The following is a 12152-nucleotide window of genomic DNA, read 5'->3' on the forward strand; positions in this document are numbered from 1 at the left end:
CTGAAGTAAATTTTCCAGGAATTCAGAGACAAATAGAACTGTACCTAAAAAGGGATAACTTATAAAAAACTCCGTGTGACTCTAGTTTGCTGAGTGTGAAGTGAAAAGTAACCTTTTTTTGGTAAGTCACGTAGTTGGAAAATTTTCCGCAAGAGGTACAGTATTATAACCACACTACAGGGTTTGGTAGAAATACCTGTAGAAATACCCACGCTAGTGCAGCCAGGAGCTCTGCCACTGGCGAGCAGGGAAAACTACCCTCCCCGGGCTCTGCCCCATTTCAAACCAGTGCAGGGGGTGACGGGTATGGAAAGGGAGGCGGGCGGCCGGGAGGATCAGGCGGGCAAGCCTGCGTGCTGCCTGCCTGCTTTGCCACAGCACCATCAGTGAGGCACCTTCAGCTCTCATGAAGGTCATTTTAAATACTAGCATGAAATACCTTCACGAGAATCCTGTAATCATGGAGTCACAGGATGGTTTGGGTCAGAAGGGACCTTCAAAGTCCAGCTAGCCCAACACCGCTGCCATGGGCAGGGACATCTCCCACTAGATCAGGTTGCTCAAACCTGACCTTGAACACTTCCAGGGATGAGGCATTGCTCCTTCTGCTCTGAAACTTCATTTTGTCATCCACTTTAATCTTTGGCAGCTATTAAAATGAAGAGCTGGTAAATAACCTTTCCTTTCACTTCTTAGCCTGGATTCCAGCATTTAAATTTTTGAATAAAGAACATGAATTTTTTAGCTCTTAGCTTTTATTTTCATTCTTCCGGCTCCACTTTTGAAAATAATTCTCTCTCATCTTCTCCTTCACATCTCACTAGAAAAAGGAGAAAAGCTCAACTTACGACTGAATAATTTTCACAACAAACAGATTTCAAGAGGGAAAAAGAAAAGCGTGATAGACTAGAAGATGATACTACTGCTGAGAGAGAATCTAAAAGACCTATTAGAGAAATAATAACGGTTGCATTAGAAGAATACTACACTTTTAGGATAGACATTAAGAAGAGAACTAGATGCTAAAGGATCCACATGAGAAATTTAGAGAAGTAACTGCAAAACAGTTTAAATTCATAGAGGGATGCAATTAATTATGAAACTGATTTGTGTTAATTTCACCCCTAGAAGTGCAGAAAAATATAAACCCTAAATACTAGGATTTATAGGCTGCACACTTTTTTCCTACAAAAGGCCCCTGTGACAAGGCAAATCTGTCTGAAACCACTGAGATTACACTGAAGGTTAATGGAAGAATAATAATTATTTTGAAAGTAAGCAAAGAACCGCATTGCAATTCATCCTTTAAAAACACTTTAGGAAATGTTATCTTAATGGTTTCAATTCCCACACTTCATTTTTTACAGCTAGCTACCTGCAGCCACAGTCCCGCTTGGTACGATCTAAAGCCTCTGCCTATACTGTACGTACGCAGCTCCGTCTCTGCCTCAGTCTTTGCACCGCGACTCCTCCACCCGTCCGTCCCCACCCCGAGTCGCACTCGCGGCTTCTCTAATCCACGCATTTTCCTGCTTTCTCTGGCACCTTTGGACATTTTCCAGTGGCTGTAGCTCTTTTTCTTTGGCTGGCTTTGTCGTAAAACCTGTTGATAGTGCCTGCCCTGGTATTAGCCCATCAGTTCATCTGCAACAAAACCGCCTGAAACAAGCACTGTCTTTTTGCCTTTGGCGAGTGCCACCTCAATGACCTTACACGACTGACTCCTTCGAGTGCTGCCAGGGAGCTTTTGAAATCACCTATGTATTTGGTCTTAGTCATATCCCAGAAGTAAGTCCAGAGCTCCTGAAAATTAGCGAAGGAGGATCGTGGTAACTATATTCATGCATACACACACAGAGAAACGCACACATATATATAGAAATGCCCCTGATACTAGAGTAAAAATAAGAGAGGCAAATGGGGGGAGTCTGGAAAGATGTTAAGAGGTCAGGAGGGATAAAGCAGTTTAGGGAAGTAGTGGGGTTTGGAATTAAAATGGAGAGGCTTTTGAAAGGAAAATGATAGTTGAGGAGAGGTTAGGGCTTACTGGAGAAGATTTCTGAGGTGAGAATATAGCAGAATAATTAGGATCAAGTGAAGGGGAACATAATGAGATTGGATGGTGAGAAATGCCATTTCATTGCTGTGACTGAAGGAGTTAGTGTCATGGGGTGTTTCTGGCTATGGACAAGCCAGTCTCATAAATTATTCCCCCCCCAGCACAGAGATGTGTTAATACAATTTTGTGGTTCAACAGCAGTTTTGTACGGGCTGTAAAGCAATGGGTTCATAAATTAAGAAAATGCACAAATTAAGAAAAAGCAATTGACAAACACCTTTCCGCATCCCCTGGAGACAGGCAGAACTGTGGCTTGATTTTGCTGCCTATGCTGTTCTGGACTGTATGTCCTCGAGCTTCTCTAGCAGCCACCACCCCCGCTGTCCCAACAGTGCCTTTTTTTCCAGCCAGAAACTTTATCCCAGCATTAAAAGGCTGCTTGGGGCAGTTGTCCAGGATTTCAGGCCATCTGAGGGCTCGCTTGGGGCAGTGGTTGTGGCCCGAGACCTGACAGACCCCGAGCCAGAGCACGCGTGCTGTGCAGTGAAGGTGCATCGACTCCTGTGTGCCTAGTGCCAGGCTGGACTCTGTGTGCTGCGTAGCATTTCAGGAAGCTCAGCAAAGCCCTGGGTGTCCAGAACACACTGGATTTTACTGTGTATGCACTGCATAAGCATGCACACATAAGTCTCCCAGGATTTCCCTGTGGAAAATATGGAAATCCTCCTGCTGAAGGTCATTTTTCTTGCACAAGCTGTTATTCTGTATATTAATTACATTTTAAGTGCATTTGCTGAAGCCTTGTTTTGTTGGGCTTACTAAGTTATTGCCAGGAAGATGCTCGTTACAGGCAATGGAATGTGAAAATTATTGAAGTCCAGAATATGGTTTTGTTCATTTTTAGCATATGTATTGGCTAGATAATACAAAACCCCAGGGTTTAAGCAATTGCAGAGCTAATGTTTCACAGGAAGAGCACAATCTCTTTGTGAAACTACCGCAGATATGGAACAGTGCCTTTTGCCTTTACCACTTATTCATCACCTTCAAAATGCAGACACCATTTTCCAATTTCCCTTGTGTGCTTATTTGATCCCCACCTGGGATGGTGCTCACCCGGTGACTGGGAGCAGATCCTAACCCCTACTGTCATCGCCAGAGCTGCAATGACACCAGCGCTGCGGTCCAGGCCACCGCCTGCCGCCTGCCCTGCGCTCTCTGGTTAACACCCAGCCATGAGAAAATGGCACTGCGGAGAAGGTTGAAGGTATGGGGCTCCTTCTGAGACCTTGCCCACATCAGCTTATGAAACACATACAGAAATAAGTGGAGCCTTCTTACTGGGACATGTCATGGTAAGGACTAACAACAGCTAATTGCATTTTCTAATACTTTACTGATGTGTGTCAGATGTAGAGACAGAGGTTGCTATCATGCATTTGCTTGGAGAAAAATATGACATGACATAAGAGCAACGTCAGAATTGGTGCATTTGCATTTCCCAGTTCCCACTACTCAAGCTAACGATGTTTCCTTCTACCATCAGACCATAAGAGACACGTGCTGCCTGCAGCACTGGTTTGCTACACACCCCTTCCAGAGGGCACAGGGCACACCAGGTATTTCCAGGTTCCCAAGCATGCCAGTTTGAGATCCAGTAAGCCCCTGCTAATAGAAGCTGAACCCAGAAAGGAAAAACATTGTTCACCCTGCCACACATTTTCACATGTCTTTGTAACATGTTACCCACGTACGTATAGATTTTGGCGATGCCTGATAGCCCTCAGTGTTTCCTAAGCGAGAACAGACAGTGCCATTTTGTTACTGGCAAATAATACTGCAATTAATACTAATATTAATACTGATATGTTGACTAATACTGGAGCAGGGCCTTACTGCAGACAGCTCGCTGGAAACTCTCGCTCAATTGAGGAAAAAATTAACACAGGTTCAGACACACCAGAGGCAGAAACGCTGGATGTTGAGAAACATTTATCCTGTTATGACACCGGTTTGCCTCTTGTATCTCCTTGAGCCTTTGCTTTCTGCTGGCATCTCCGATTGGGGCCAAATATCACTTACCCAAACTCGCAGAGTGCTGCTGGGCTGACCTGTTATATACGTTGTAATGTCACCACCTGTCAGTTTGCATTGCCCTTGTTAGACTTCTAAAATGGTAATTTAATAAAGGAAGGTGATATGAATCATCAAGGATCAATTTGAATTATCATCTGTAGATAATTCATTATGCACACATTTCTTGTGAGATCCTTAAATCAGCAGAGCTTCTTAATCAGAGACTTAGAAATTTTGTCTGTAACAGCTAGAGACTTGACCCATAAATCAGCAGCCAGGCCAGCAGGTCCATTCATGCTCCACATTTTTTCCCTGTGAGAACGAGACACTTAATTACCACCAAGGTCACAGAAAACGGGAGAAACCCTGTAACACAGAGCTGGTTTTGACAGGGTCAATTGTGGCAGCACTTTCTGAAAGCAGAGCGACTTGCAAGCAGGAGACAAAACCATGGCTGGCAACCCTGCTGCAATATTGCCGTCCTAACGGGATGATCTAAACGAGTGCTGGAAGCATTAGAGTTAGCACAATTTTTCTTCTTCTGTCAACGGTAGATAGTATTTGCCCAAGAGAGACGGTCATAACCTTTGTCAGATTTTATTAGTAAAAACAATTAGTTATTCAGATACAGCCTCCTTTTCTGTTCTTCAGTGAAGAAAACACAGGGTCTGCATTCTTTCCTTTGGGGGAGAGGAAGCCTTTTATGCAATTTACGGGAGGAATCGGGCCGTGACGTGACCTGTGCACCGTGCTGCCGGCTGCCGCAGCACCCAGCTGGGGTGCTGGGTGCCCCGGGGCTGGGCTGGTGGCCAGGCGCCCGCCTCCCGCCCTGCAGGGTGGTCCGCAGGGGCGTGCTGCAGCAGCCGGCATTGCGAGGGAGGGAGGGAGGGAGGGAGGGAGGGAGAGGACCCACAGCCCTCCCTAAAATGCATTCACCGAGGGGCGAGGGAAAGGGGAGCAGGCACCAGCAGGTCCAGCCACCTTCGTCGGTGCAGACGTCTTCTTCTGCCCCGTTTTGACAGATGGGCCTCGAAGAGGGGGCCGCCGGGCACCAGGACTAGCACAACCAGGAGAAAAATGTGTTGAGCACAGCTTTCTAAAGTGCATTAGCCTACCTTACGATTTCAATCTCTTATTTTCATGAAATGGCATGGATTTAGCAAGCATATAAACCCCTGCAATTTGAAAAGGAAGTATAGGTTTATAAATCCACACTTACCCAGCTAAGTAAATGGCCTGAATCTCAGAAGTGGTAAGCCGCTGCCGGATTCCCCCGAGGTGAACAGCACTGAATATCTGGTGCCTCTGAAAGCCAGGTGATAAATTTCAGAGTTTTGCAAACTCTGGGCCTAGGGTTTTGCTAATCAATAGTCGTCGCTCAGATATAATGAGCTGTCTAATAGCACCTAGTTTGGATGATGGATGCTTGTCTGAGCTTGGAACAAGATATTAACCAACTGGCCACATTTATGGGCTTGAATTCAGCAAATCAGAAACAACTAATTAGTTCTGTTAATACTCATTTGAAATAGAGTTAAGGGTTTGGGCAGGGCTGGTTTGCCCTTGTTTTTCTTTTTTCTCTTTCTGGTGGTGCCGGCGATACAGATCATTAGGGTTGGGAAGTGCCTGAATTCTGGTCAAGCTTTTGTAACGGGTGGCTGAGCAAAGCAGACTCCCAAGGAGAGAGGGGGGAATCAGCTCTGCCCTCCAGGAAAAGGAGATTTCTGTGAAGAGTGACCCCACTGAGACATCTTGGCGACTGCTGGATGCAGTAGGAATCTCTGTGTCCAAAATTTTCAAGGGTTCAGCAGATTTGAGTCCTCTTGAACTTTGCACTGGAGGAGATTGTGTCTCCTTTTACGTTTTATACAACAAAGAACATACCTTTCTTTGTCCACAAGTAATAACAAAAATTATTGTTTATATTAATAAGAATCACAAACTAAACTCATCATGAAAATACGGCTGGCTTTCAAGCATGCCTAGTTAAATACATTTTCACTGGTGGCAAAGCCATCCCCAAAAAACATTTGGGCTGTAGCGTATATGTAAGGTCAGGCTTTCCATGTAACTAACTCCACATCTACAGCTTGGGAATCTGTTACAGGTGGTTTTCCAGGGTACCCTTGGATAACAGATTTTTACTGGCAGTGAGGGTGCACCAGAGAAAAGGAGACTGTAATCTGGCTGTGCTGTAGCTCCAGAATGAGACAGGACTGTGTTGCTGTTTTAGTTTCTTCCTGGTTGCTATATGGTAATTTGATTGTGTTATTTTACTTCAGCATGAGATTCTGTCTATTTTTCCCAAACTCCAGCACGGGCGGTGTAAAGAGACGAGAGATTTATTCAGGACTCAGTCGGTTTTGAACATGATGTGCTCAGTAAATGAGTGTGTTCTTGGCCGGAAAGCAGCAATCACGTCAGCAGGTAGGATTCATCTCGCTGTCAGATAATGGAGGGAAGATGTTTGATGTTTTGCAAGGTAGGGGCAAGTGGCTCCAGCATTCAGAGAGTGACTGAAGAAGGCATAAAGTTGTCAAGTGTCTTCCTTACCTCTACGGTTGTGGTCAGCTTGAAGCCACCTGTCCGAAAGTGAGGGCTTGAAAGATTACTATAAACTACACGCAGCACTGTAAACTGATGATGCCTGAATCTGAGCTGTTCCAGCTTAAGCAGCTACTTTTTACTAGCAAAGATGCATTTCTTAAAAAGACACTGCTGTATTTACTTTCATTAGCTGCTGGAAGACCATGTCAAACATCCTACGAAGTGTCTCGCATTAGGTAGAACAGAAAAACATTTTTCCTTCTGAAGTACTAAGTTGATTAATGTAATTATTTCTAGGTATGTTTGAATGGAAAACCAGGTTGGCTTTGTTTGTTTGTGTTATTACTACTGAGAGGTGTTTCTTTTCGAGCAAGACGCTGGAAAGAGCTCCCTTACCTGGAAGCTGTGCTGTGCCACACAGCAGCACTTGAAGCCCACAGAGCCCCAGCGCGAGACTTGGGGTTTGCCCTCAGCAGTGCCGCGTCTCTCGCTGGCAGTCCCTCGGGAGCGGGGATGCTCATCGGCTGCTTGTCTGCTGCAGGGAACGTTTTCCAGGCTCCTTCTTCTCTGGCCCTTTCCAGTAAATCTGGAAATTTTCCAGTCCTGGCGTCTCCGAACACTTCCCCTAAATGCCCCAGGGGCATCCGCAAGCCCTGGGTACTGGGACAGAGGGAGACAAAGCTCGCTGGCTTTGTTCATTTTAACCTGTTTCAGGCTGTCGTCAGTTCCAGAGAGGTGTAACGGTAAGCCAAAGCAGACTGCAAAATCAGCTATTTTTTTGATGAGGCTTTTCAAAGAAATGTTTGAAGAAAAAGCAACACGAAATGCAATTTTAAGGGTAGAAATCAGATACTTTTCTGATTCCTTAACTTATCTCAACCAGAGGGCTGTGAAATGAACAGCCCCAGGCGGGTCTGACCGAGAGGGCTCCGGAGCTGGCGTGGGGCTGTGTGACTGATTCCAGGAGAGAGGGACTCCCTCTCCCCCGCTGCCTTGAGTAAACCTGAAATTATTCCTTTTCCTCTCCAAAAAGCTCCCTTTCTGGAGTAAATAGCATTTGTCATTACCAGGAGGGGATGCTGACACTCCTTTTTTATTACGGCTGGCATCATTCATGTATGTGCGGTCGGACTATCAGACCGAGCAGACGGACTAGCTTACAGAAGTAGTATCAGCACATTTGGCTCGATAACACATTTTTTATCATTAAATAAATAAGCCTCCTAAAAATTCCCGCTTCAGCCATCAGCAAAATATTTTACCTACTAACGAACCACATCTTGCTGTTGTGCAGCATTCAGAAAGCATTAAGTCAGGCCATTAGAATTCATTAAATTTTCTTAAAAATCACAATGGGCATATTACCACATAGGCACACGCGCTCACACACACGCATTGTTCTCTGCCCAGGGAACACTCCCTGTCACCTTTCTCAGCAATCACTCACAACAGGAGCACCTTTGATTTTAATGAACTCAAGATTTTCCCATAACTACCCCTCTCCAGGGCTCTGAGAAAACAAACACTCAAGAACAGGGCTCATTTGGCTGCATTGTCACAGTCTGTGTCAGCTATTACAATCTCAATGTTCCTACAATATGCACTTAATAGCATTGGAGAGCCTCGCCCTTGCGTCATGCATAGATCAAAAGAGGTTCAAAAGCCTTCCACAAGTTTTAAGGCTTAGTCCTGCTGGTAATAACATCAATGATGAAATTGCAATCGTATTTGATAGGAGCAACAGCAGGCACCTTGGGTCTCATCCTGGGAAGCACTGAGCTGCTGCAGCCCCCAGTAAGTCCAAAGAGTGCCATGCAAAAGCACATCCTTATTTATTAACAATATATTTACCAGGTCGTCCAATTAAAATTGACAGCCTGTTTATAGAGGCTTTCTGCCTGGTAGCAGCTATACAGGTATCAGCCAACAAACTGTAACACAGCAGCAAACTGAGCAAAAGGTCCTGGTGCTGGTCTCTTCATTATCTGAGCTGTACATCGTTCACAAACATTGATACAAGTCCAATAAAGGTCATAGCGCATCCACATCTAGCTTTAGGTGAAAGAACACCAAAGCCTTTTTATGCTGACAATGCTTTCCAAAATTTATTGTGACCTTCAAGAACCTGAAAATATTCTGCACCATCATCATCTCAGGGTCAGTATACATTCAATATTCATTAAAAAAAGAAACTGCAGGGGTGACAGAAATCTGATGGTATAGATTAGCTGCTGAGATTTCCAAATCCCCGAATCATCTGACAGGGAAGCAGGCAGGGGAAAGGAGAGGGGGGAGGAGAGAGCTTCTGCAATTATCTTGTCCAAGTTTGTTATGCCTCCAGTTACAGTACACATGCGGCCATAACCGGTTAGCTCTCATTTTATCTATTGCCTCCTCCCCAGCACCACGTCTTTGAGACCATGACCAGACCAGACAAGCTTCCCCGTCCCATGTCCATGGACCATTCGTTGCTTCACTGAAGCTTAACTCCTGTCACCTCTTTGATACCTGAAAGCCCCCTGATGGGGTTTGGCCGGGCGAGGTGCTGAGTGGCTCCGGCACGGTGCTCAGCAGAGCGGGAGCCGAGGTTTCCCCACGTGGAGAGGACTCCCCACCTCCAGAGATGTGACCCAAAGCCCGGCCGCTTCAAACGCTGTTCCTTTCTAATCCTTTTTGTGCCTTCACCCAGCAAAGGGTTCTCTGTTCTGGTTTCCATCACTTTCCCTCCTGTCACTTCTCCAGTGCATTTCACATCTAGCCATTTGATTTTTAAGTTCAATAACTCGCCAGTTACAGTGTCTGCTTGGTGTGATTTAGATCTTGCCTACTTCGTTATTTCACCAAAGCTGGGGCTCCTGGCAGTGAGTGTTAATTATATCAAAGGCAGTTGTTCATGTTAATGTATAACGTTCTTAGTTGTTCGATTGGGAGGGGAGGTTGTTTTTACTGTACATTTAGAAAACATGCTTATGCTAAATCTATTTAAATCAAGCAAATCCTGATGTGAGACAAATCTAGAGGTTTCTGGGCTATGTCAGAACGATCAAGGATTGTGCTGTTTCTGGAACGGCCCAAAATGGCACAGCTGAATTTTCCTGGTCTGTATATTTTTTGTGCAATTTTTATTCTCCTATTACTCTGAGTTCTTCTTCTTAGTTTGCACCTTTGTATTTGAGAATCCCGATCACTTTGTTAGATCCATTTCTCACTAGAACTTTTTACTTTAAAACACATTAAAGTCTATCCGCTTATTTATTTATACAAATCTGACATTATGGGTAACAAACAAAACCACAAAATATCAGCTAAGGGTATACAGAGGGTATAAATGGTTAAATCACACTGCTGAAAGGTAAACAGAGACAAGTACAGAAAACAGAGTAGTAACAATAGTGTAGTAGCATATTTTACGAGTGGTAACATGAAGCTAATAAATGAGTGAACTCTAATTATCATCCACTTTCTTTAGTTTCTTGCTGTATATTTTCTTGCTTAGCACATTGCATGGTTCATTCTGCAGTGTCGTTTTTCAATGAGTTGAGTGCCTTTTCAAAAAGCCTTAATTCTGAGAAGGAAGCACTTCTTTTTAGTAGATTTGCATATTGCTTTCTGGATTAAATACTTATCTGTCTGTTATTGTCCACGAATTCTGATGTTACTTTGTCTCGGAATCAGTTAGATAAAAATAAGAATTTACGCTGTTGGAATAAGCAGTCTGAGGAGAAGAATTTAAACTTTTGCTATATTTTACTATAACTTAGAGATGGGTTCTTAAATATAAACTTAAATTCAGCTCTCAAAAACTATAAAATGAAGTCTTATTATAATTGAGTTCGCCGTAAGTGTAGTTTTAAGCATGTTCTCCTTTTCCAGACAGAATTTCAAGAAGTCTCTGGATGTGGCTTATACACCTCAGCCCTGTTATCTTTCAGTAGAAACTAGGGACTGCCTAGTTTTCTCAGGAGAAAGCCTTAAGATGTTGCACAGGGCCTAATTCAAGCGCCCTGGAGGTAAATAGTGAAGAACGGACCTCACCAGGATCTCAGACGCGCAATGTCCTCTCCTGCCTTCCCGCGGGAAAGCCTGCATCCCTACTGCTGTCGCTGGCCTGATCCTCATGCAGGTGCCTGGCCGCCGGCAGCAGCCGACAGGCACTGTCACGGCTCCCCGTGCCGGGAGCCTGGTCCTGCTGGGGGCAAATGGACCCTGGTAAAAACTGAATTGAGTAGTCCTGTGCAACACCATATGTTTGCAGCTGGGTTTTCAAAATGCTCAGGAAAGGCTGGTAAGCAAAGGTAAATATGCAGTAACTGAATGATGTCTAACAAATAAATGAGCAGCTCGCACATGTTCTAACAGGTAAGGGACTAAAGAATAGGATATCTGTAGTCCATGAGAGGACTAACAAACATCTACACAGGAGTACTCTGGTACTATACGGCGCAGATGCGCAGACCAGGGCATTTCCAAATACAGAACTCGAAGGTTCACCACGTACCCCCAGCCACCAGCACAGCTCTGTGCAGGGTTAACGTATGGAGAAAGCCTTAGCTTGTCAAACAGGGCGTTAGGCTGCTGCATCCCACATGTGCTGTTTGACCACTACCTCTTATACCCCCCTTATGAAGACATGTCTCCAGCAGAAAGCCAAGCTCTGTGCCCAAGGCTAGGCAAAATGAACTTGGTCTCTGAAGAGCTGGGATTACAGACAGACCGGAGCGGTCACGTGAAGTCAGCAGTAATCAACCTCATCCTGCAGTGCCAATACTGGGTCAGGGTCCCTGGACTACCCAGGATGGCTACTGTTGGCAGTGCTATGCCAGTACCGGTCGATGTGAGAGCAGCCGCTGGCAGAGGCAGGCCCTGGAAGAAGCCACCAAGATGACCTGCCTTTGGCAAGACTCAATTTGATGGGATCTTTGCTCGGAAGCGCAACTCAAACTGACCTGGGCCAATGACTGGCCTTTGCTAATGGTGTCTTTGAAGATTTATGTATTCAAAACAACAAGCGAAGCAGCTGATGAACATTCTGGACACTGCTTTGACTTTATCCGCACTATTTTCTATCCTGGCATATTTCTAACTCATATTACATTAAGGATGTTTAGCGTTATGTTCATTATAGTGTCTTCCGTCGGAATTTTTCTCTTGGGTAGAAAGAGATAATCCACATGAACATTTTTTTCCATTATGGGCCACATTATTAAGTCCATTATTGTATTTTAATTGATGTTATTATAGCACATTAAGTACTTTGCAATGGGTTAGAGATAGTTTGTTAATAACACTATTACTAAAATACTAAAAGCTGCCTTTCTATTCTGCTTGATGTTGAAGCTTTCAAAATTGTACTCATTCTGTCACGTAGCTTGGGATCACAAATCCGGCATTATCCCACTGTCTTTTATAGTGCTTCTAGCTTCTCTAATAATCTGCTGTTTCAACAATGCCCCTATATATCACTGAACCA

The sequence above is a fragment of the Calonectris borealis genome, chromosome 1 (genome assembly GCF_964195595.1).
Source record: "Calonectris borealis chromosome 1, bCalBor7.hap1.2, whole genome shotgun sequence".
Lineage (NCBI taxonomy): Eukaryota > Metazoa > Chordata > Aves > Procellariiformes > Procellariidae > Calonectris > Calonectris borealis.